The sequence below is a fragment of the Musa acuminata genome, chromosome BXJ3-1 (assembly GCF_036884655.1).
Source record: "Musa acuminata AAA Group cultivar baxijiao chromosome BXJ3-1, Cavendish_Baxijiao_AAA, whole genome shotgun sequence".
Lineage (NCBI taxonomy): Eukaryota > Viridiplantae > Streptophyta > Magnoliopsida > Zingiberales > Musaceae > Musa > Musa acuminata.
In genome coordinates this window covers 27342990-27363721 of record NC_088349.1, presented here as the reverse complement: position 1 = coordinate 27363721, position 20732 = coordinate 27342990, and the positions used below count along the sequence as shown (strand labels likewise).

General features: G+C 56.5%; 43 non-coding genes across 43 annotated transcripts; all 43 read right to left on the bottom strand.

Moving 5' to 3' along the window:
- Positions 1–72: 72 nt before the first annotated feature.
- Positions 73–191, bottom strand: LOC135629798 (5S ribosomal RNA). The gene has a single exon (XR_010493365.1). It is a non-coding gene; the product is annotated as a 5S ribosomal RNA (ribosomal RNA).
- A 350-nt stretch (positions 192–541) lies between these two features.
- Positions 542–660, bottom strand: LOC135630483 (5S ribosomal RNA). Its single transcript, XR_010494007.1, has one exon. It is a non-coding gene; the product is annotated as a 5S ribosomal RNA (ribosomal RNA).
- A 350-nt stretch (positions 661–1010) lies between these two features.
- On the bottom strand, positions 1011–1129 carry LOC135630206 (5S ribosomal RNA). The gene has a single exon (XR_010493735.1). It is a non-coding gene; the product is annotated as a 5S ribosomal RNA (ribosomal RNA).
- Positions 1130–1479: 350 nt separating this feature from the next.
- LOC135630506 (5S ribosomal RNA) lies at positions 1480–1598 on the bottom strand. The gene has a single exon (XR_010494029.1). It is a non-coding gene; the product is annotated as a 5S ribosomal RNA (ribosomal RNA).
- Positions 1599–1948: 350 nt separating this feature from the next.
- Positions 1949–2067, bottom strand: LOC135630232 (5S ribosomal RNA). The gene has a single exon (XR_010493761.1). It is a non-coding gene; the product is annotated as a 5S ribosomal RNA (ribosomal RNA).
- Positions 2068–2417: 350 nt separating this feature from the next.
- Positions 2418–2536, bottom strand: LOC135629785 (5S ribosomal RNA). Its single transcript, XR_010493352.1, has one exon. It is a non-coding gene; the product is annotated as a 5S ribosomal RNA (ribosomal RNA).
- Positions 2537–2886: 350 nt separating this feature from the next.
- LOC135630571 (5S ribosomal RNA) lies at positions 2887–3005 on the bottom strand. The gene has a single exon (XR_010494093.1). It is a non-coding gene; the product is annotated as a 5S ribosomal RNA (ribosomal RNA).
- A 95-nt stretch (positions 3006–3100) lies between these two features.
- Positions 3101–3219, bottom strand: LOC135630404 (5S ribosomal RNA). The gene has a single exon (XR_010493927.1). It is a non-coding gene; the product is annotated as a 5S ribosomal RNA (ribosomal RNA).
- A 350-nt stretch (positions 3220–3569) lies between these two features.
- Positions 3570–3688, bottom strand: LOC135630566 (5S ribosomal RNA). The gene has a single exon (XR_010494088.1). It is a non-coding gene; the product is annotated as a 5S ribosomal RNA (ribosomal RNA).
- Positions 3689–4038: 350 nt separating this feature from the next.
- Positions 4039–4157, bottom strand: LOC135629881 (5S ribosomal RNA). The gene has a single exon (XR_010493444.1). It is a non-coding gene; the product is annotated as a 5S ribosomal RNA (ribosomal RNA).
- Positions 4158–4507: 350 nt separating this feature from the next.
- On the bottom strand, positions 4508–4626 carry LOC135629917 (5S ribosomal RNA). The gene has a single exon (XR_010493478.1). It is a non-coding gene; the product is annotated as a 5S ribosomal RNA (ribosomal RNA).
- Positions 4627–4737: 111 nt separating this feature from the next.
- Positions 4738–4856, bottom strand: LOC135629913 (5S ribosomal RNA). The gene has a single exon (XR_010493474.1). It is a non-coding gene; the product is annotated as a 5S ribosomal RNA (ribosomal RNA).
- A 350-nt stretch (positions 4857–5206) lies between these two features.
- Positions 5207–5325, bottom strand: LOC135630533 (5S ribosomal RNA). Its single transcript, XR_010494055.1, has one exon. It is a non-coding gene; the product is annotated as a 5S ribosomal RNA (ribosomal RNA).
- A 350-nt stretch (positions 5326–5675) lies between these two features.
- LOC135630384 (5S ribosomal RNA) lies at positions 5676–5794 on the bottom strand. Its single transcript, XR_010493908.1, has one exon. It is a non-coding gene; the product is annotated as a 5S ribosomal RNA (ribosomal RNA).
- Positions 5795–6144: 350 nt separating this feature from the next.
- LOC135630230 (5S ribosomal RNA) lies at positions 6145–6263 on the bottom strand. Its single transcript, XR_010493759.1, has one exon. It is a non-coding gene; the product is annotated as a 5S ribosomal RNA (ribosomal RNA).
- A 350-nt stretch (positions 6264–6613) lies between these two features.
- LOC135629783 (5S ribosomal RNA) lies at positions 6614–6732 on the bottom strand. Its single transcript, XR_010493350.1, has one exon. It is a non-coding gene; the product is annotated as a 5S ribosomal RNA (ribosomal RNA).
- A 350-nt stretch (positions 6733–7082) lies between these two features.
- Positions 7083–7201, bottom strand: LOC135629879 (5S ribosomal RNA). Its single transcript, XR_010493442.1, has one exon. It is a non-coding gene; the product is annotated as a 5S ribosomal RNA (ribosomal RNA).
- Positions 7202–7551: 350 nt separating this feature from the next.
- LOC135630229 (5S ribosomal RNA) lies at positions 7552–7670 on the bottom strand. Its single transcript, XR_010493758.1, has one exon. It is a non-coding gene; the product is annotated as a 5S ribosomal RNA (ribosomal RNA).
- A 350-nt stretch (positions 7671–8020) lies between these two features.
- On the bottom strand, positions 8021–8139 carry LOC135629782 (5S ribosomal RNA). Its single transcript, XR_010493349.1, has one exon. It is a non-coding gene; the product is annotated as a 5S ribosomal RNA (ribosomal RNA).
- Positions 8140–8489: 350 nt separating this feature from the next.
- Positions 8490–8608, bottom strand: LOC135630383 (5S ribosomal RNA). Its single transcript, XR_010493907.1, has one exon. It is a non-coding gene; the product is annotated as a 5S ribosomal RNA (ribosomal RNA).
- A 350-nt stretch (positions 8609–8958) lies between these two features.
- LOC135630228 (5S ribosomal RNA) lies at positions 8959–9077 on the bottom strand. Its single transcript, XR_010493757.1, has one exon. It is a non-coding gene; the product is annotated as a 5S ribosomal RNA (ribosomal RNA).
- A 350-nt stretch (positions 9078–9427) lies between these two features.
- On the bottom strand, positions 9428–9546 carry LOC135629944 (5S ribosomal RNA). Its single transcript, XR_010493506.1, has one exon. It is a non-coding gene; the product is annotated as a 5S ribosomal RNA (ribosomal RNA).
- A 350-nt stretch (positions 9547–9896) lies between these two features.
- On the bottom strand, positions 9897–10015 carry LOC135630227 (5S ribosomal RNA). Its single transcript, XR_010493756.1, has one exon. It is a non-coding gene; the product is annotated as a 5S ribosomal RNA (ribosomal RNA).
- A 350-nt stretch (positions 10016–10365) lies between these two features.
- LOC135629954 (5S ribosomal RNA) lies at positions 10366–10484 on the bottom strand. Its single transcript, XR_010493515.1, has one exon. It is a non-coding gene; the product is annotated as a 5S ribosomal RNA (ribosomal RNA).
- Positions 10485–10834: 350 nt separating this feature from the next.
- On the bottom strand, positions 10835–10953 carry LOC135630382 (5S ribosomal RNA). Its single transcript, XR_010493906.1, has one exon. It is a non-coding gene; the product is annotated as a 5S ribosomal RNA (ribosomal RNA).
- Positions 10954–11303: 350 nt separating this feature from the next.
- LOC135630560 (5S ribosomal RNA) lies at positions 11304–11422 on the bottom strand. Its single transcript, XR_010494082.1, has one exon. It is a non-coding gene; the product is annotated as a 5S ribosomal RNA (ribosomal RNA).
- A 350-nt stretch (positions 11423–11772) lies between these two features.
- LOC135629875 (5S ribosomal RNA) lies at positions 11773–11891 on the bottom strand. The gene has a single exon (XR_010493438.1). It is a non-coding gene; the product is annotated as a 5S ribosomal RNA (ribosomal RNA).
- Positions 11892–12241: 350 nt separating this feature from the next.
- Positions 12242–12360, bottom strand: LOC135630226 (5S ribosomal RNA). The gene has a single exon (XR_010493755.1). It is a non-coding gene; the product is annotated as a 5S ribosomal RNA (ribosomal RNA).
- Positions 12361–12710: 350 nt separating this feature from the next.
- LOC135629781 (5S ribosomal RNA) lies at positions 12711–12829 on the bottom strand. The gene has a single exon (XR_010493348.1). It is a non-coding gene; the product is annotated as a 5S ribosomal RNA (ribosomal RNA).
- A 350-nt stretch (positions 12830–13179) lies between these two features.
- LOC135630381 (5S ribosomal RNA) lies at positions 13180–13298 on the bottom strand. The gene has a single exon (XR_010493905.1). It is a non-coding gene; the product is annotated as a 5S ribosomal RNA (ribosomal RNA).
- A 350-nt stretch (positions 13299–13648) lies between these two features.
- Positions 13649–13767, bottom strand: LOC135630559 (5S ribosomal RNA). Its single transcript, XR_010494081.1, has one exon. It is a non-coding gene; the product is annotated as a 5S ribosomal RNA (ribosomal RNA).
- Positions 13768–14096: 329 nt separating this feature from the next.
- On the bottom strand, positions 14097–14215 carry LOC135630366 (5S ribosomal RNA). The gene has a single exon (XR_010493891.1). It is a non-coding gene; the product is annotated as a 5S ribosomal RNA (ribosomal RNA).
- A 350-nt stretch (positions 14216–14565) lies between these two features.
- LOC135629981 (5S ribosomal RNA) lies at positions 14566–14684 on the bottom strand. Its single transcript, XR_010493541.1, has one exon. It is a non-coding gene; the product is annotated as a 5S ribosomal RNA (ribosomal RNA).
- A 350-nt stretch (positions 14685–15034) lies between these two features.
- Positions 15035–15153, bottom strand: LOC135630513 (5S ribosomal RNA). The gene has a single exon (XR_010494036.1). It is a non-coding gene; the product is annotated as a 5S ribosomal RNA (ribosomal RNA).
- Positions 15154–15265: 112 nt separating this feature from the next.
- On the bottom strand, positions 15266–15384 carry LOC135629911 (5S ribosomal RNA). Its single transcript, XR_010493472.1, has one exon. It is a non-coding gene; the product is annotated as a 5S ribosomal RNA (ribosomal RNA).
- Positions 15385–15734: 350 nt separating this feature from the next.
- LOC135630033 (5S ribosomal RNA) lies at positions 15735–15853 on the bottom strand. The gene has a single exon (XR_010493591.1). It is a non-coding gene; the product is annotated as a 5S ribosomal RNA (ribosomal RNA).
- A 350-nt stretch (positions 15854–16203) lies between these two features.
- LOC135630402 (5S ribosomal RNA) lies at positions 16204–16322 on the bottom strand. Its single transcript, XR_010493925.1, has one exon. It is a non-coding gene; the product is annotated as a 5S ribosomal RNA (ribosomal RNA).
- A 350-nt stretch (positions 16323–16672) lies between these two features.
- LOC135629780 (5S ribosomal RNA) lies at positions 16673–16791 on the bottom strand. Its single transcript, XR_010493347.1, has one exon. It is a non-coding gene; the product is annotated as a 5S ribosomal RNA (ribosomal RNA).
- Positions 16792–17141: 350 nt separating this feature from the next.
- Positions 17142–17260, bottom strand: LOC135629846 (5S ribosomal RNA). The gene has a single exon (XR_010493410.1). It is a non-coding gene; the product is annotated as a 5S ribosomal RNA (ribosomal RNA).
- A 346-nt stretch (positions 17261–17606) lies between these two features.
- Positions 17607–17725, bottom strand: LOC135629845 (5S ribosomal RNA). Its single transcript, XR_010493409.1, has one exon. It is a non-coding gene; the product is annotated as a 5S ribosomal RNA (ribosomal RNA).
- A 54-nt stretch (positions 17726–17779) lies between these two features.
- Positions 17780–17898, bottom strand: LOC135630467 (5S ribosomal RNA). Its single transcript, XR_010493992.1, has one exon. It is a non-coding gene; the product is annotated as a 5S ribosomal RNA (ribosomal RNA).
- A 350-nt stretch (positions 17899–18248) lies between these two features.
- On the bottom strand, positions 18249–18367 carry LOC135630554 (5S ribosomal RNA). The gene has a single exon (XR_010494076.1). It is a non-coding gene; the product is annotated as a 5S ribosomal RNA (ribosomal RNA).
- Positions 18368–18717: 350 nt separating this feature from the next.
- LOC135629930 (5S ribosomal RNA) lies at positions 18718–18836 on the bottom strand. The gene has a single exon (XR_010493491.1). It is a non-coding gene; the product is annotated as a 5S ribosomal RNA (ribosomal RNA).
- Positions 18837–20732: the final 1896 nt, after the last annotated feature.

Below are 20732 nucleotides of genomic sequence, written 5' to 3'. Positions count from 1 at the left end.
GGCAAATTCCGTGCCCGAAAACAATCGTCTCGGAGGTCTACGGGAGATGTTTCGTATCTCGGGACGCAAAAAGGAGTGCAACACGAGGACTTCCCGGGGGGTCACCCATCCTAGTACTACTTTTGCCCAAGCACGCTTAACTTCGGAGTTCTGATGGGATCCGGTGCTTTAGTGCTGGTACGATCGCACCGATTTCGGGTGCTTCGTCCCTCGCTTATGTGCACGTAGCGGCCGGCACATCCACGTCCGGAGCCTCTTGCAAGTCACGAAACCGTCGGCACTTTCTCGAACGATCACGAAATCCCTATTGCAAGCTCTCTCCGAGCCCTAGCCCGACGACTGCGTATCGGTCACGGCAAGCTCGCGCCGAAACCATCGGCACTTTCTCGAACGATCTCGGAATCGCTATTGCGACCCCAATCCGGAAAGCTCTTTCCGAGCCCCACGATACTGACAGCGTAGCGGTCAAGGCAAATTCCATGCCCGAAAACAATCGTCTCGGAGGTCTACGGGAGATGTTTCGTATCTCGGGACGCAAAAAGGAGTGCAACACGAGGACTTCCCGGGGGGTCACCCATCTTAGTACTACTCTCGCCCAAGCACGCTTAACTTCAGAGTTCTGATGGGATCCGGTGCTTTAGTGCTGGTACGATTGCACCGGTTTTGGGAGCTTCGTCCCTCGCCTATGTGCACGTCGCGGCCGGCGCATCCACGTCCGGAGCCTCTTGCAAGTCACGAAACCGTCGGCACTTTCTCGAACGATCACGAAATCCCTATTGCAAGCTCTCTCCGAGCCCTAGCCCGACGACTGCGTATCGTTCACGGCAAGCTCGCGCCGAAACCATCGGCACTTTCTCGAACGATCTCGGAATCGCTATTGCGACCCTAATCCGGAAAGCTCTTTCTGAGCCCCACGATACTGATAGCGTAGCGGTCACGGCAAATTCCGTGCCCGAAAACAATCGTCTCGGAGGTCTACGGGAGATGTTTCGTATCTCGGGACGCAAAAAGGAGTGCAACACGAGGACTTCCCGGGGGGTCACCCATCCTAGTACTACTCTCGCCCAAGCACGCTTAACTTCGGAGTTCTGATGGGATCCGGTGCTTTAGTGCTGGTACGATTGCACCGGTTTCGGGAGATTCGTCCCTCGCCTATGTGCACGTCGCGGCCGGCGCATCCACGTCCGGAGCCTCTTGCATGTCACGAAACCGTCGGCACTTTCTCGAACGATCACGAAATCCCTATTGCAAGCTCTCTCCGAGCCCTAGCCCGACGATTGCGTATGGGTCACGGCAAGCTCATGCCGAAACCATCGGCACTTTCTCGAACGATCTCGCAATCGCTATTGCGACCCCAATCCGGAAAGCTTTTTCCGAGCCCCACGATACTGACTGCGTAGCGGTCACGGCAAATTCCGTGCCCGAAAACAATCGTCTCGGAGGTCTACGGGAGATGTTTCGTATCTCGGGACGCAAAAAGGAGTGCAACACGAGGACTTCCCGGGGGGTCACCCATCCTAGTACTACTCTTGCCCAAGCACGCTTAACTTCGGAGTTCTAATGGGATCCGGTGCTTTAGTGCTGGTACGATCGCACCGATTTCGGGTGCTTCGTCCCTCGCCTATGTGCACGTCGCGGCCGGCACATCCACGTCCGGAGCCTCTTGCCAGTCACGAAACCGTCGGCGCTTTCTCGAACGATCCCGAAATCCCTATTGCAAACTTTCTCCGAGCCCTAGCCCGACGACTGCGTATCGGTCACGGCAAGCTCGCGCCGAAACCATCGGCACTTTCTCGAAAGATCTCGGAATCGCTATTGCGACCCCAATCCGGAAAGCTCTTTCCGAGCCCCACGATACTGACTGCGTAGCGGTCACGGCAAATTCCGTTCCCGAAAACAATCGTCTCGGAGGTCTACGGGAGATGTTTCGTATCTCGGGACGCAAAAAGGAGTGCAACACGAGGACTTCCCGGGGGGTCACCCATCATAGTACTACTCTCGCCCAAGCACGCTTAACTTCGGAGTTCTGATGGGATCCGGTGCTTTAGTGCTGGTACGATCGCACCGGTTTCGGGTGCTTCGTCCCTCGCCTATGTGCACGTCGCGGCCGGCGCATCGACGTCCGGAGCCCCTTGCAAGTCACGAAACCGTGGGCGCTTTCTCGAACGATCCCGAAATCCCTATCGCAAGCTCTCTCCGAGCCCTAGCCCGACGACTGCGTATCGATCACGGCAAGCTCGCGCCGAAACTATCGGCACTTTCTCGAACGATCTCGGAATCGCAATTGCGACCCCAATCCGGAAAGCTCTTTCCGAGCCCCACGATACTGACTGCGTAGCGGTCACGGCAAATTCCGTGCCCGAAAACAATCGTCTCGGAGGTCTACGGGAGATGTTTCGTATCTCGGGACGCAAAAAGGAGTGCAACACGAGGACTTCCCGGGGGGTCACCCATCCTAGTACTACTCTAGCCCAAGCACGCTTAACTTCAGAGTTCTGATGGGATCCGGTGCTTTAGTGCTGGTACGATCGCACCGGTTTCGGGTGTTTCGTCCCTCGCCTATGTGCACGTCGCGGCCGGCACATCCACGTCCGGAGCCTTTTGCAAGTCACGAAACCGTCGGCGCTTTCTCGAACGATCCCGAAATCCCTATTGCAAGCTCTCTCCGAGCCCTAGCCCGACGACTGCGTATCGATCACGGCAAGCTCGCGCCGAAACCATCGACACTTTCTCGAAAGATCTCGGAATCGCTATTGCGACCCCAATCCGGAAAGCTCTTTCCGAGCCCCGCGATACTGACTGCGTAGCGGTCACGGCAAATTCCGTGCCCGAAAACAATCGTCTCGGAGGTCTACGGGAGATGTTTCGTATCTCGGGACGCAAAAAGGAGTGCAACACGAGGACTTCCCGGGGGGTCACCCATCCTAGTACTACTCTCGCCCAAGCACGCTTAACATCAGAGTTCTGATGGGATCCGGTGCTTTAGTGCTGGTACGATCGCACCGGTTTCGGGTGTTTCGACCCTCGCCTATGTGCACGTCGCGGCCGGCACATGTCTCGGAGGTCTACGGGAGATGTTTCGTATCTCGGGACGCAAAAAGGAGTGCAACACGAGGACTTCCCGGGGGGTCACCCATCCTAGTACTACTCTCGCCCAAGCACGCTTAACTTCAGAGTTCTGATGGGATCCGGTGCTTTAGTGCTGGTACGATTGCACCGGTTTCGGGAGCTTCGTCCCTCGCCTATGTGCACGTCGCGGCCGGCGCATCCACGTCCGGAGCCTCTTGCAAGTCACGAAACCGTCGGCACTTTCTCGAACGATCACGAAATCCCTATTGCAAGCTCTCTCCGAGCCCTAGCCCGACGACTGCGTATCGGTCACGGCAAGCTCGCGCCGAAACCATCGGCACTTTCTCGAACGATCTCGGAATCGCTATTGCGACCCTAATCCGGAAAGCTCTTTCTGAGCCCCACGATACTGACTGCGTAGCGGTCACGGCAAATTCTGTGCCCGAAAACAATCGTCTCGGAGGTCTACGGGAGATGTTTCGTATCTCGGGACGCAAAAAGGAGTGCAACACGAGGACTTCCCGGGGGGTCACCCATCCTAGTACTACTCTCGCCCAAGCACGCTTAACTTCAGAGTTCTGATGGGATCCGATGCTTTAGTGCTGGTACGATCGCACCGGTTTCGGGTGTTTCGTCCCTCGCCTATGTGCACGTCGCGGCCGGCGCATCCACGTCCGGAGCCTCTTGCAAGTCACGAAACCGTCGGCGCTTTCTCGAACGATCCCGAAATCCCTATTGCAAGCTCTCTCCGAGCCCTAGCCCGACGATTGCGTATCGGTCACGGCAAGCTCGCGCCGAAACCATCGGCACTTTCTCGAACGATCTCGGAATCGCTATTGCGACCCCAATCCGGAAAGCTCTTTCCGAGTCCCACGATACAGACTGCGTAGCTGTCACGGCAAATCCCTTGCCCGAAAACAATCGTCTCGGAGGTCTACGGGAGATGTTTCGTATCTCGGGACGCAAAAAGGAGTGCAACATGAGGACTTCCCGGGGGGTCACCCATCCTAGTACTACTCTCGCCCAAGCACGCTTAATTTCGGAGTTCTGATGGGATCCGGTGCTTTAGTGCTGGTACGATCGCACCGGTTTCGGGTGCTTCGTCCCTCGCTTATGTGCACGTCGCGGCCGGCACATCCACGTCCGGAGCCTCTTGCCAGTCACGAAACCGTCGGCGCTTTCTCGAACTATCACGAAATCCCTATTGTAAGCTCTCTCCGAGCCCTAGCCCGACGACTGCGTATCGGTCACGGCAAGCTCGCGCAGAAACCATCGGCACTTTCTCGAACGATCTCGGAATCGCTATTGCGACCCCAATCCGGAAAGCTCTTTCCGAGCCCCACGATACTGATTGCGTAGCGGTCACGGCAAATTCCGTGCCCTAAAACAATCGTCTCGGAGGTCTACGGGAGATGTTTCGTATCTCGGGACGCAAAAAGGAGTGCAACACGAGCACTTCCCGGGGGGTCACCAATCCTAGTACTACTCTCGCCCAAGCACGCTTAACTTCGGAGTTCTGATGAGATCCGGTGCTTAAGTGCTGGTACGATCGCACCGGTTCGGGTGCTTCGTCCCTTGCCTATGTGCACGTCGAGGCCGGCGCATCAACGTCCGAAACAATCGTCTCGGAGGTCTACGGGAGATGTTTCGTATCTCGGGACGCAAAAAGGAGTGCAACACGAGGACTTCCCGGGGGGTCACCCATCCTAGTACTACTCTCGCCCAGGCATGCTTAACTTCGGAGTTCTGATGGGATCTGGTGCTTCAGTGCTGGTACGATCGCAACGGTTTTGGGTGCTTCGTCCCTCGCCTATGTGCACGTCGCGGCCGACACATCCACGTCCGTAGCCTCTTGCCAGTCACGAAACCGTCGGCGCTTTCTCGAACGATCACGAAATCCCTATTGCAAGCTCTCTCCGAGCCCTAGCCCGATGACTGCGTATCGGTCACGGCAAGCTCGCGCCGAAACCATCGGCACTTTCTCGAACGATCTCGGAATCGCTATTGCGACCCCAATCCGGAAAGCTCTTTCCGAGCCCCACGATACTGACAGCGTAGCGGTCACGGCAAATTCCGTGCCCGAAAACAATCGCCTCGGAGGTCTACGGGAGATGTTTCGTATCTCGGGACGCAAAAAGGAGTGCAACACGAGGACTTCCCGGGAGGTCACCCATCATAGTACTACTCTCGCCCAAGCACGCATAACTTCGGAGTTCTGATGGGATCCGGTGCTTTAGTGCTGGTACGATCGCACCGGTTTCGGGTGCTTCGTCCCTTGCATATGTGCACGTCGCGGCCGGCGCATCGACGTCCGGAGCCCCTTGCAAGTCACGAAACCGTCGGCGCTTTCTCGAACGATCCCGAAATCCCTATCGCAAGCTCTCTCCGAGCCCTAGCCCGACGACTGCGTATCGATCACGGCAAGCTCGCGCCGAAACTATCGGCACTTTCTCGAACGATCTCGGAATCGCAATTGCGACCCCAATCCGGAAAGCTCTTTCCGAGCCCCACGATACTGACTGCGTAGCGGTCACGGCAAATTCCGTGCCCGAAAACAATCGTCTCGGAGGTCTACGGGAGATGTTTCGTATCTCGGGACGCAAAAAGGAGTGCAACACGAGGACTTCCCGGGGGGTCACCCATCCTAGTACTACTCTCGCCCAAGCACGCTTAACTTCAGAGTTCTGATGGGATCCGGTGCTTTAGTGCTGGTACGATCGCACCGGTTTCGGGTGTTTCGACCCTCGCCTATGTGCACGTCGCGGCCGGCACATCCACGTCCGGAGCCTCTTGCCAGTCACGAAACCGTCGGTGCTTTCTCGAACGATCCCGAAATCCCTATTGCAAACTTTCTCCGAGCCCTAGCCCGACGACTGCGTATCGGTCACGGCAAACTCGCGCCGAAACCATCGGCACTTTCTCGAAAGATCTCGGAATCGCTATTGCGACCCCAATCCGGAAAGCTCTTTCCGAGCCCCACGATACTGACTGCGTAGCGGTCACGGCAAATTCCGTTCCCGAAAACAATCGTCTCGGAGGTCTACGGGAGATGTTTCGTATCTCGGGACGCAAAAAGGAGTGCAACACGAGGACTTCCCGGGGGGTCACCCATCATAGTACTACTCTCGCCCAAGCACGCTTAACTTCGGAGTTCTGATGGGATCCGGTGCTTTAGTGCTGGTACGATCGCACCGGTTTCGGGTGCTTCGTCCCTCGCCTATGTGCACGTCGCGGCCGGCGCATCGACGTCCGGAGCCCCTTGCAAGTCACGAAACCGTGGGCGCTTTCTCGAACGATCCCGAAATCCCTATCGCAAGCTCTCTCCGAGCCCTAGCCCGACGACTGCGTATCGATCACGGCAAGCTCGCGCCGAAACTATCGGCACTTTCTCGAACGATCTCGGAATCGCAATTGCGACCCCAATCCGGAAAGCTCTTTCCGAGCCCCACGATACTGACTGCGTAGCGGTCACGGCAAATTCCGTGCCCGAAAACAATCGTCTCGGAGGTCTACGGGAGATGTTTCGTATCTCGGGACGCAAAAAGGAGTGCAACACGAGGACTTCCCGGGGGGTCACCCATCCTAGTACTACTCTAGCCCAAGCACGCTTAACTTCAGAGTTCTGATGGGATCCGGTGCTTTAGTGCTGGTACGATCGCACCGGTTTCGGGTGTTTCGTCCCTCGCCTATGTGCACGTCGCGGCCGGCACATCCACGTCCGGAGCCTTTTGCAAGTCACGAAACCGTCGGCGCTTTCTCGAACGATCCCGAAATCCCTATTGCAAGCTCTCTCCGAGCCCTAGCCCGACGAATGCGTATCGATCACGGCAAGCTCGCGCCGAAACCATCGACACTTTCTCGAAAGATCTCGGAATCGCTATTGCGACCCCAATCCGGAAAGCTCTTTCCGAGCCCCACGATACTGACTGCGTAGCGGTCACGGCAAATTCCGTGCCCGAAAACAATCGTCTCGGAGGTCTACGGGAGATGTTTCGTATCTCGGGACGCAAAAAGGAGTGCAACACGAGGACTTCCCGGGGTGTCACCCATCCTAGTACTACTCTCGCCCAAGCACGCTTAACTTCAGAGTTCTGATGGGATCCGGTGCTTTAGTGCTGGTACGATCGCACCGGTTTCGAGTGTTTCGACCCTCGCCTATGTGCACGTCGCGGCCGGCACATCCACGTCCGGAGCCTCTTGCCAGTCACGAAACCGTCGGCGCTTTCTCGAACGATCCCGAAATCCCTATTGCAAACTCTCTCTGAGCCCTAGCCCGACGACTGCGTATCGGTCACGGCAAGCTCGCGCCGAAACCATCGGCACTTTCTCGAAAGATCTCGGAATCGCTATTGCGACCCCAATCCGGAAAGCTCTTTCCGAGCCCCACGATACTGACTGCGTAAAGGTCACGGCAAATTCCGTTCCCGAAAACAATCGTCTCGGAGGTCTACGGGAGATGTTTCGTATCTCGGGACGCAAAAAGGAGTGCAACACGAGGACTTCCCGGGGGGTCACCCATCATAGTACTACTCTCGCCCAAGCACGCTTAACTTCGGAGTTCTGATGGGATCCGGTGCTTTAGTGCTGGTACGATCGCACCGGTTTCGGGTGCTTCGTCCCTCGCATATGTGCACGTCGCGGCCGGCGCATCGACGTCCGGAGCCCCTTGCAAGTCACGAAACCGTGGGCGCTTTCTCGAACGATCCCGAAATCCCTATCGCAAGCTCTCTCCGAGCCCTAGCCCGACGACTGCGTATCGATCACGGCAAGCTCGCGCCGAAACTATCGGCACTTTCTCGAACGATCTCGGAATCGCAATTGCGACCCCAATCCGGAAAGCTCTTTCCGAGCCCCACGATACTGACTGCATAGCGGTCACGGCAAATTCCGTGCCCGAAAACAATCGTCTCGGAGGTCTACGGGAGATGTTTCGTATCTCGGGACGCAAAAAGGAGTGCAACACGAGGACTTCCCGGGGGGTCACCCATCCTAGTACTACTCTAGCCCAAGCACGCTTAACTTCAGAGTTCTGATGGGATCCGGTGCTTTAGTGCTGGTACGATCGCACCGGTTTCGGGTGTTTCGTCCCTCGCCTATGTGCACGTCGCGGCCGGCACATCCACGTCCGGAGCCTTTTGCAAGTCACGAAACCGTCGGCGCTTTCTCGAACGATCCCGAAATCCCTATTGCAAGCTCTCTCCGAGCCCTAGCCCGACGACTGCGTATCGATCACGGCAAGCTCGCGCCGAAACCATCGACACTTTCTCGAAAGATCTCGGAATCGCTATTGCGACCCCAATCCGGAAAGCTCTTTCCGAGCCCCACGATACTGACTGCGTAGCGGTCACGGCAAATTCCGTGCCCGAAAACAATCGTCTCGGAGGTCTACGGGAGATGTTTCGTATCTCGGGACGCAAAAAGGAGTGCAACACGAGGACTTCCCGGGGGGTCACCCATCCTAGTACTACTCTCGCCCAAGCACGCTTAACTTCAGAGTTCTGATGGGATCCGGTGCTTTAGTGCTGGTACGATCGCACCGGTTTCAGGTGTTTCGACCCTCGCCTATGTGCATGTCGCGGCCGGCACATCCACGTCCGGAGCCTCTTGCCAGTCACGAAACCGTCGGCGCTTTCTCGAACGATCCCGAAATCCCTATTGCAAACTCTCTCTGAGCCCTAGCCCGACGACTGCGTATCGGTCACGGCAAGCTCGCGCCGAAACCATCGGCACTTTCTCGAAAGATCTCGGAATCGCTATTGCGACCCCAATCCGGAAAGCTCTTTCCGAGCCCCACGATACTGACTGCGTAGCGGTCACGGCAAATTCCGTTCCCGAAAACAATCGTCTCGGAGGTCTACGGGAGATGTTTCGTATCTCGGGACGCAAAAAGGAGTGCAACACGAGGACTTCCCGGGGGGTCACCCATCATAGTACTACTCTCGCCCAAGCACGCTTAACTTCGGAGTTCTGATGGGATCCGGTGCTTTAGTGCTGGTACGATCGCACCGGTTTCGGGTGCTTCGTCCCTCGCCTATGTGCACGTCGCGGCCGGCGCATCGACGTCCGGAGCCCCTTGCAAGTCACGAAACCGTGGGCGCTTTCTCGAACGATCCCGAAATCCCTATCGCAAGCTCTCTCCGAGCCCTAGCCCGACGACTGCGTATCGATCACGGCAAGCTCGCGCCGAAACTATCGGCACTTTCTCGAACGATCTCGGAATCGCAATTGCGACCCCAATCCGGAAAGCTCTTTCCGAGCCCCACGATACTGACTGCGTAGCGGTCACGGCAAATTCCGTGCCCGAAAACAATCGTCTCGGAGGTCTACGGGAGATGTTTCGTATCTCGGGACGCAAAAAGGAGTGCAACACGAGGACTTCCCGGGGGGTCACCCATCCTAGTACTACTCTCGCCCAAGCACGCTTGACTTCGTAGTTCTGATAGGATCCGGTGCTTTAGTGCTGGTACGATCGCACTGGTTTAGGGTGCTTCGTCCCTCGCTTATGTGCACGTCGCGGCCGGCACATCCACGTCCGGAGCCTCTTGCCAGTCACGAAACCGTCGGCGCTTTCTCGAACGATCCCGAAATCCCTATTGCAAACTTTCTCCGAGCCCTAGCCCGACGACTGCGTATCGGTCACGGCAAGCTCGCGCCGAAACCATCGGCACTTTCTCGAAAGATCTCGGAATCGCTATTGCGACCCCAATCCGGAAAGCTCTTTCCGAGCCCCACGATACTGACTGCGTAGCGGTCACGGCAAATTCCGTTCCCGAAAACAATCGTCTCGGAGGTCTACGGGAGATGTTTCGTATCTCGGGACGCAAAAAGGAGTGCAACACGAGGACTTCCCGGGGGGTCACCCATCATAGTACTACTCTCGCCCAAGCACGCTTAACTTCGGAGTTCTGATGGGATCCGGTGCTTTAGTGCTGGTACGATCGCACCGGTTTCGGGTGCTTCGTCCCTCGCCTATGTGCACGTCGCGGCCGGCGCATCGACGTCCGGAGCCCCTTGCAAGTCACGAAACCGTGGGCGCTTTCTCGATCGATCCCGAAATCCCTATCGCAAGCTCTCTCCGAGCCCTAGCCCGACGACTACGTATCGATCACGGCAAGCTCGCGCCGAAACTATCGGCACTTTCTCGAACGATCTCGGAATCGCAATTGCGACCCCAATCCGGAAAGCTCTTTCCGAGCCCCACGATACTGACTGCGTAGCGGTCACGGCAAATTCCGTGCCCGAAAACAATCGTCTCGGAGGTCTACGGGAGATGTTTCGTATCTCGGGACGCAAAAAGGAGTGCAACACGAGGACTTCCCGGGGGGTCACCCATCCTAGTACTACTCTAGCCCAAGCACGCTTAACTTCAGAGTTCTGATGGGATCCGGTGCTCGTGTGCTGGTACGATCGCACCGGTTTCGGGTGTTTCGTCCCTCGCCTATGTGCACGTCGCGGCCGGCACATCCACGTCCGGAGCCTTTTGCAAGTCACGAAACCGTCGGCGCTTTCTCGAACGATCCCGAAATCCCTATTGCAAGCTCTCTCCGAGCCCTAGCCCGACGACTGCGTATCGATCACGGCAAGCTCGCGCCGAAACCATCGACACTTTCTCGAAAGATCTCGGAATCACTATTGCGACCCCAATCCGGAAAGCTCTTTCCGAGCCCCACGATACTGACTGCGTAGCGGTCACGGCAAATTCCGTGCCCGAAAACAATCGTCTCGGAGGTCTATGGGAGATGTTTCGTATCTCGGGACGCAAAAAGGAGTGCAACACGAGGACTTCCCGGGGGGTCACCCATCCTAGTACTACTCTCGCCCAAGCACGCTTAACTTCAGAGTTCTGATGGGATCCGGTGCTTTAGTGCTGGTACGATCGCACCGGTTTCGGGTGTTTCGACCCTCGCCTATGTGCACGTCGCGGCCGGCACATCCACGTCCGGAGCCTCTTGCCAGTCACGAAACCGTCGGCGCTTTCTCGAACGATCCCGAAATCCCTATTGCAAACTCTCTCTGAGCCCTAGCCCGACGACTGCGTATCGGTCACGGCAAGCTCGCGCCGAAACCATCGGCACTTTCTCGAAAGATCTCGGAATCGCTATTGCGACCCCAATCCGGAAAGCTCTTTCCGAGCCCCACGATACTGACTGCGTAGCGGTCACGGCAAATTCCGTTCCCGAAAACAATCGTCTCGGAGGTCTACGGGAGATGTTTCGTATCTCGGGACGCAAAAAGGAGTGCAACACGAGGACTTCCCGGGGGGTCACCCATCATAGTACTACTCTCGCCCAAGCACGCTTAAATTCGGAGTTCTGATGGGATCCGGTGCTTTAGTGCTGGTACGATCGCACCGGTTTCGGGTGCTTCGTCCCTCGCCTATGTGCACGTCGCGGCCGGCGCATCCACGTCCGGAGCCCCTTGCAAGTCACGAAACCGTGGGCGCTTTCTCGAACGATCCCGAAATCCCTATCGCAAGCTCTCTCCGAGCCCTAGCCCGACGACTGCGTATCGATCACGGCAAGCTCGCGCCGAAACTATCGGCACTTTCTCGAACGATCTCGGAATCGCAATTGCGACCCCAATCCGGAAAGCTCTTTCCGAGCCCCACGATACTGACTGCGTAGCGGTCACGGCAAATTCCGTGCCCGAAAACAATCGTCTCGGAGGTCTACGGGAGATGTTTCGTATCTCGGGACGCAAAAAGAAGTGCAACACGAGGACTTCCCGGGGGGTCACCCATCCTAGTACTAATCTCGCCCAAGCACGCTTGACTTCGTAGTTCTGATGGGATCCGGTGCTTTAGTGCTGGTACGATCGCACCGGTTTAGGGTGCTTCGTCCCTCGCTTATGTGCACGTCGCGGCCGGCACATCCACGTCCGGAGCCTCTTGCCAGTCACGAAACCGTCGGCGCTTTCTCGAACGATCCCGAAATCCCTATTGCAAACTTTCTCCGAGCCCTAGCCCAACGACTGCGTATCGGTCACGGCAAGCTCGCGCCGAAACCATCGGCACTTTCTCGAAAGATCTCGGAATCGCTATTGCGACCCCAATCCGGAAAGCTCTTTCCGAGCCCCACGATACTGACTGCGTAGCGGTCACGGCAAATTCCGTTCCCGAAAACAATCGTCTCGGAGGTCTACGGGAGATGTTTCGTATCTCGGGACGCAAAAAGGAGTGCAACACGAGGACTTCCCGGGGGGTCACCCATCATAGTACTACTCTCGCCCAAGCACGCTTAACTTCGGAGTTCTGATGGGATCCGGTGCTTTAGTGCTGGTACGATCGCACCGGTTTCGGGTGCTTCGTCCCTCGCCTATGTGCACGTCGCGGCCGGCGCATCGACGTCCGGAGCCCCTTGCAAGTCACGAAACCGTCGGCGCTTTCTCGAACGATCCCGAAATCCCTATCGCAAGCTCTCTCCGAGCCCTAGCCCGACGACTGCGTATCGATCACGGCAAGCTCGCGCTGAAACTATCGGCACTTTCTCGAACGATCTCGGAATCGCAATTGCGACCCCAATCCGGAAAGCTCTTTCCGAGCCCCACGATACTGACTGCGTAGCGGTCACGGCAAATTCCGTGCCCGAAAACAATCGTCTCGGAGGTCTACGGGAGATGTTTCGTATCTCGGGACGCAAAAAGGAGTGCAACACGAGGACTTCCCGGGGGGTCACCCATCCTAGTACTACTCTAGCCCAAGCACGCTTAACTTCAGAGTTCTGATGGGATCCGGTGCTTTAGTGCTGGTACGATCGCACCGGTTTCGGGTGTTTCGTCCCTCGCCTATGTGCACGTCGCGGCCGGCACATCCACGTCCGGAGCCTTTTGCAAGTCACGAAACCGTCGGCGCTTTCTCGAACGATCCCGAAATCCCTATTGCAAGCTCTCTCCGAGCCCTAGCCCGACGACTGCGTATCGATCACGGCAAGCTCGCGCCGAAACCATCGACACTTTCTCGAAAGATCTCGGAATCGCTATTGCGACCCCAATCCGGAAAGCTCTTTCCGAGCCCCACGATACTGACTGCGTAGCGGTCACGGCAAATTCCGTGCCCGAAAACAATCGTCTCGGAGGTCTACGGGAGATGTTTCGTATCTCGGGACGCAAAAAGGAGTGCAACACGAGGACTTCCCGGGGGGTCACCCATCCTAGTACTACTCTCGCCCAAGCACGCTTAACTTCAGAGTTCTGATGGGATCCGGTGCTTTAGTGCTGGTACGATCGCACCGGTTTCGGGTGTTTCGACCCTCGCCTATGTGCACGTCGCGGCCGGCACATCCACGTCCGGAGCCTCTTGCCAGTCACGAAACCGTCGGCGCTTTCTCGAACGATCCCGAAATCCCTATTGCAAACTCTCTCTGAGCCCTAGCCCGACGACTGCGTATCGGTCACGGCAAGCTCGCGCCGAAACCATCGGCACTTTCTCGAAAGATCTCGGAATCGCTATTGCGACCCCAATCCGGAAAGCTCTTTCCGAGCCCCACGATACTGACTGCGTAGCGGTCACGGCAAATTCCGTTCCCGAAAACAATCGTCTCGGAGGTCTACGGGAGATGTTTCGTATCTCGGGACGCAAAAAGGAGTGCAACACGAGGACTTCCCGGGGGGTCACCCATCATAGTACTACTCTCGCCCAAGCACGCTTAAATTCGGAGTTCTGATGGGATCCGGTGCTTTAGTGCTGGTACGATCGCACCGGTTTCGGGTGCTTCGTCCCTCGCCTATGTGCACGTCGCGGCCGGCGCATCGACGTCCGGAGCCCCTTGCAAGTCACGAAACCGTGGGCGCTTTCTCGAACGATCCCGAAATCCCTATCGCAAGCTCTCTCCGAGCCCTAGCCCGACGACTGCGTATCGATCACGGCAAGCTCGCGCCGAAACTATCGGCACTTTCTCGAACGATCTCGGAATCGCAATCGCAATTGAGCCCCACGATACTGACTGCGTAGCGGTCACGGCAAATTCCGTGCCCGAAAACAATCGTCTCGGAGGTCTACGGGAGATGTTTCGTATCTCGGGACGCAAAAAGAAGTGCAACACGAGGACTTCCCGGGGGGTCACCCATCCTAGTACTACTCTCGCCCAAGCACGCTTAACTTCAGAGTTCTGATGGGATCCGGTGCTTTAGTGCTGGTACGATCGCACCGGTTTCGGGTGTTTCGACCCTCGCCTATGTGCACGTCGCGGCCGGCACATCCACGTCCGGAGCCTCTTGCCAGTCACGAAACCGTCGGCGCTTTCTCGAACGATCCCGAAATCCCTATTGCAAACTCTCTCTGAGCCCTAGCCCGACGACTGCGTATCGGTCACGGCAAGCTCGCGCCGAAACCATCGGCACTTTCTCGAAAGATCTCGGAATCGCTATTGCGACCCCAATCCGGAAAGCTCTTTCCGAGCCCCACGATACTGACTGCGTAGCGGTCACGGCAAATTCCGTTCCCGAAAACAATCGTCTCGGAGGTCTACGGGAGATGTTTCGTATCTCGGGACGCAAAAAGGAGTGCAACACGAGGACTTCCCGGGGGGTCACCCATCCTAGTACTACTCTCGCCCAAGCACGCTTGACTTCGTTGTTCTGATGGGATCCGGTGCTTTAGTGCTGGTACGATCGCACCGGTTTTGGGTGCTTCGTCCCTCGCTTATGTGCACGTCGCGGCCGGCACATCCACGTCCGGAGCCTCTTGCCAGTCACGAAACCGTCGGCGCTTTCTCGAACGATCACGAAATCCCTATTGCAAGCTCTCTCCGAGCCCTAGCCCGACGACTGCGTATCTGTCACGGCAAGCTCGCGCCGAAACCATCGGCATTTTCTCGAACGATCTCGGAATCGCTATTGCGACCCCAATCCGGAAAGCTCTTTCCGAGCCCCACGATACTGACTGCGTAGCGGTCACGGCAAATTCCGTGCCCTAAAACAATCGTCTCGGAGGTCTACGGGAGATGTTTCGTATCTCGGGACGCAAAAAGGAGTGCAACACGAGCACTTCCCGGGGGGTCACCCATCCTAGTACTACTCTCGCCCAAGCACGCTTAACTTCGGAGTTCTGATGAGATCCGGTGCTTAAGTGCTGGTACGATCGCACCGGTTTCGGGTGCTTCGTCCCTTGCCTATGTGCACGTCGAGGCCGGCGCATCAACGTCCGAAACAATCGTCTCGGAGGTCTACGGGAGATGTTTCGTATCTCGGGACGCAAAAAGGAGTGCAACACGAGGACTTCCCGGGGGGTCACCCATCCTAGTACTACTCTCGCCCAGGCATGCTTAACTTCGGAGTTCTGATGGGATCTGGTGCTTCAGTGCTGGTACGATCGCAACGGTTTTGGGTGCTTCGTCCCTCGCCTATGTGCACGTCGCGGCCGGCACATCCACGTCCGGAGCCTTTTGCAAGTCACGAAACCGTCGGCGCTTTCTCGAACGATCACGAAATCCCTATTGCAAGCTCTTTCCGAGCCCTAGCCCGATGACTGCGTATCGGTCACGGCAAGATCGCGCCGAAACCATCGGCACTTTCTCGAACGATCTCGGAATCGCTATTGCGACCCCAATCCGGAAAGCTCTTTCCGAGCCCCACGATACTGACAGCGTAGCGGTCACGGCAAATTCCGTGCCCGAAAACAATCGCCTCGGAGGTCTACGGGAGATGTTTCGTATCTCGGGACGCAAAAAGGAGTGCAACACGAGGACAACACGGGGGGTCACCCATCATAGTACTACTCTCGCCCAAGCACGCATAACTTCGGAGTTCTGATGGGATCCGGAGCTTTAGTGCTGGTACGATCGCACCGGTTTCGGGTGCTTCGTCCCTTGCATATGTGCACGTCGCGGCCGGCGCATCGACGTCCGGAGCCCCTTGCAAGTCACGAAACCGTCGGCGCTTTCTCGAACGATCCCGAAATCCCTATCGCAAGCTCTCTCCGAGCCCTAGCCCGACGACTGCGTATCGATCACGGCAAGCTCGCGCCGAAACTATCGGCACTTTCTCGAACGATCTCGGAATCGCAATTGCGACCCCAATCCGGAAAGCTCTTTCCGAGCCCCACGATACTGACTGCGTAGCGGTCACGGCAAATTCCGTGCCCGAAAACAATCGTCTCGGAGGTCTACGGGAGATGTTTCGTATCTCGGGACGCAAAAAGGAGTGCAACACGAGGACTTCCCGGGGGGTCACCCATCCTAGTACTACTCTCGCCCAAGCACGCTTAACTTCAGAGTTCTGATGGGATCCGGTGCTTTAGTGCTGGTACGATTGCACCGGTTTCGGGTGTTTCGACCCTCGCCTATGTGCACGTCGCGGCCGGCACATCCACGTCCGGAGCCTCTTGCCAGTCACGAAACCGTCGGCGCTTTCTCGAACGATCCCGAAATCCCTATTGCAAACTTTCTCCGAGCCCTAGCCCGACGACTGCGTATCGGTCACGGCAAGCTCGCGCCGAAACCATCGGCACTTTCTCGAAAGATCTCGGAATCGCTATTGCGACCCCAATCCGGAAAGCTCTTTCCGAGCCCCACGATACTGACTGCGTAGCGGTCACGGCAAATTCCGTGCCCGAAAACAATCGTCTCGGAGGTCTACGGGAGATGTTTCGTATCTCGGGACGCAAAAAGGAGTGCAACACGAGGACTTCCCGGGGGGTCACCCATCCTAGTACTACTCTAGCCCAAGCACGCTTAACTTCAGAGTTCTGATGGGATCCGGTGCTTTAGTGCTGGTACGATCGCACCGGTTTCGGGTGTTTCGTCCCTCGCCTATGTGCACGTCGCGGCCGGCACATCCACGTCCGGAGCCTTTTGCTAGTCACGAAACCGTCGGCGCTTTCTCGAACGATCCCGAAATCCCTATTGCAAGCTCTCTCCGAGCCCTAGCCCGACGACTGCGTATCGATCACGGCAAGCTCGCGCCGAAACCATCGACACTTTCTCGAAAGATCTCGGAATCGCTATTGCGACCCCAATCCGGAAAGCTCTTTCCGAGCCCCACGATACTGACTGCGTAGCGGTCACGGCAAATTCCGTGCCCGAAAACAATCGTCTCGGAGGTCTACGGGAGATGTTTCGTATCTCGGGACGCAAAAAGGAGTGCAACACGAGGACTTCCCGGGGGGTCACCCATCCTAGTACTACTCTCGCCCAAGCACGCTTGACTTCGTAGTTCTGATGGGATCCGGTGCTTTAGTGCTGGTACGATCGCACCGGTTTTGGGTGCTTCGTCCCTCGCTTATGTGCACGTCTCGGCCGGCACATCCACGTAGCCTCTTGCCAGTCACGAAACCGTCGGCGCTTTCTCGAACGATCACGAAATCCCTATTGCAAGCTCTCTCCGAGCCCTAGCCCGACGACTGCGTATCTGTCACGGCAAGCTCGCGCCGAAACCATCGGCACTTTCTCGAACGATCTCGGAATCGCTATTGCGACCCCAATCCGGAAAGCTCTTTCCGAGCCCCACGATACTGACTGCGTAGCGGTCACGGCAAATTCCGTGCCCGAAAACAATCGTCTCGGAGGTCTACGGGAGATGTTTCGTATCTCGGGACGCAAAAAGGAGTGCAACACGAGCACTTCCCGGGGGGTCACCCATCCTAGTACTACTCTCGCCCAAGCACGCTTAACTTCGGAGTTCTGATGGGATCCGGTGCTTAAGTGCTTGTACGATCGCACCGATTTCGAGTGCTTCGTCCCTTGCTTATGTGCACGTCGAGGCCGGGACGCAAAAAGGAGTGCAACACGAGGACTTCCCGGGGGGTCACCCATCCTAGTACTACTCTCGCCCAGGCACGCTTAACTTCGGAGTTCTGATGGGATCTGGTGCTTTAGTGCTGGTACGATCGCACCGGTTTTGGGTGCTTCGTCCCTCGCCTATGTGCACGTCGCGGCCGGCACATCCACGTCCGGAGCCTCTTGCCAGTCACGAAACCGTCGGCGCTTTCTCGAACGATCACGAAATCCCTATTGCAAGCTCTCTCCGAGCCCTAGACCGATGACTGCGTATCGGTCACGGCAAGCTCGCGCCGAAACCATCGGCACTTTCTCGAACGATCTCGGAATCGCTATTGCGACCCCAATCCGGAAAGCTCTTTCCGAGCCCCACGATACTGACTGCGTAGCTGTCACGGCAAATTCCGTGCCCGAAAACAATCGCCTCGGAGGTCTACGGGAGATGTTTCGTATCTCGGGACGCAAAAAGGAGTGCAACACGAGGACTTCCCGGGGGGTCACCCATCATAGTACTACTCTCGCCCAAGCACGCATAACTTCGGAGTTCTGATGGGATCCGGTGCTTTAGTGCTGGTACGATCGCACCGGTTTCGGGTGCTTCGTCCCTCGCCTATGTGCACGTCGCGGCCGGCGCATCGACGTCCGGAGCCCCTTGCAAGTCACGAAACCGTGGGCGCTTTCTCGAACGATCCCGAAATCCCTATCGCAAGCTCTCTCCGAGCCCTAGCCCGACGACTGCGTATCGATCACGGCAAGCTCGCGCCGAAACTATCGGCACTTTCTCGAACGATCTCGGAATCGCAATTGCGACCCCAATCCGGAAAGCTCTTTCCGAGCCCCACGATACTGACTGCGTAGCGGTCACGGCAAATTCCGTGCCCGAAAACAATCGTCTCGGAGGTCTACGGGAGATGTTTCGTATCTCGGGACGCAAAAAGGAGTGCAACACGAGGACTTCCCGAGGGGTCACCCATCCTAGTACTACTCTAGCCCAAGCACGCTTAACTTCAGAGTTCTGATGGGATCCGATGCTTTAGTGCTGGTACGATCGCACCGGTTTCGGGTGTTTCGTCCCTCGCCTATGTGCACGTCGCGGCCGGCACATGCTAGTCATAAGTGCCCAGCAAGCCAATCACGTGAGTGATGGCACGTGTGACTTGATACAGAATCTTTTTGCTTATTATATTTTGGCGTATATCACTTTATAACTATTGCATAAATGCATATATATTGTGATGTCCTTGGATTTGTGCAATGGGAATCGGATCGTGATGAGATCACGATAATGAGATCGATTCACCTTTAAACACATATCCTAAATAATCCCGGTCATAGGTTACTCGAGAGGGACATCGTGATAACCGGATAGACTGGTGTGCTGTATACCCGTCCATATGATGGATGCAGCTGGTCTCATAGCTGCTCGTGTAGTGACATTAGGGATACAGTACAGGTGCTCATTGGAGAATGAGTTCACTGATTGATCCGCTTACGGAATGCTGGATGGTTGATGATGCCTTATTGTCAGACAACGATTCCGTAGTCCTAGTGGTGTATCTGGTTCTTAGACTTGAGACACCAAGGATGTCCTGTATGAGTGCTCCACTCTTTGATACCAGACTTATAGGTTTGGCTGTTCCCAGATCTAGTACAGCTGGTCATTGGGAGTGGTAGTCGACCTTACGAGGGCTATTGAGTGTCGATAGAGGATCATCCACTCTCGGTATCATGAGAGGAATATCCCATGTGTTCTTGCTCAGACAAATCCCTGGCCAGGGTCATTCGGGTTGAGAGAGAAAGAGTTCTCCGGGAGAATCCGATTAGAGCGAGACTCGAGTAGAAACCGTATGGGTCTGACAGCACCATGCTCGATATACGGTCTCTGGGATATTAGATGGATGAGGGACTATAGGTACATGGTAACTGAGGACAGACAGGTCCAATGGATTGGATTCCCCTGTATCGTCTGGGGACTACGGCGTAGTGGCCTAGTACTTCCGTAGTCGATGAGTCGAGTGAATTATTACAGAGATAATAATTCACTTAGTTATTAGAAGGAGTTCTGACAGGTATGACTCACGGCCAGCTCGATATTAGGCCTAGAGGGTCACACACATATGGTAGGCATTGCGATGAGTAGAGGTTCGGATATGAGATATCCGACGGAGCCCTTGTCTTATTGGATGCAGATCCAATACCCACTAGGGAAAGGACCCATTAGGGTTTTGACACGGGATCTCTATAAATAGGAGGGATTCACAGCCTCATAGGCTAGAGTCTTTGCTTGCCCTTCCTATTCTCCTCTCCCTCTCCACCTCAGAGTAGGCCTGGAGTTTAGAGGAGCGTCGTCGCAACCCTGCTGTGTGGATCACCGCTAGAGAGGAGGACGCTTGACCTCCTTCACCCTCTCCTAAGGATCTGCAAGGAAACAGGGATATACGATCTCCCTAGGTAACACAATCTCTATACGCAGTTTTTGTGTTTTTTGCGGATTTTGCGCACCAATCTTCGCACGACGATGAACATCTTTTTGGGAATCGGGGATTTTTGTTTTCTTGTTCTTCCGCTGCGCATATGATGTCGCCCCCCCCTATGATTTCCCAACAGTGGTATCAGAGCCAGGTTGTTCGTGCGAATGATTGGTTTTTTGAACTGCGTGTGTTGTGTTTAGGAAGAATATTGACGTCAAAATCGTTGACGCAAAAGCAAGGAAGGGCAGCAACAGTTGCTGCCCTCGATCTGCATGCCTGCAGCCAGCCGCAGCCGCAGCCAGGCAGCACAGCGCCGGCGCATGCGCAAGCGCTGTGCCTGCAGCAGCCGGCCGGCGGTCTGCTTGCAGCAGGCTTGCGGCCGGCGGGGCTGGCAGCCCGCTCGGTAGAAGCGCCTGCGGCCACTGAGCCCGCGGGCAGAGGCGCCGCGGGGCAGCAGCGCGGGCTGAGGCACCGCAGGGCA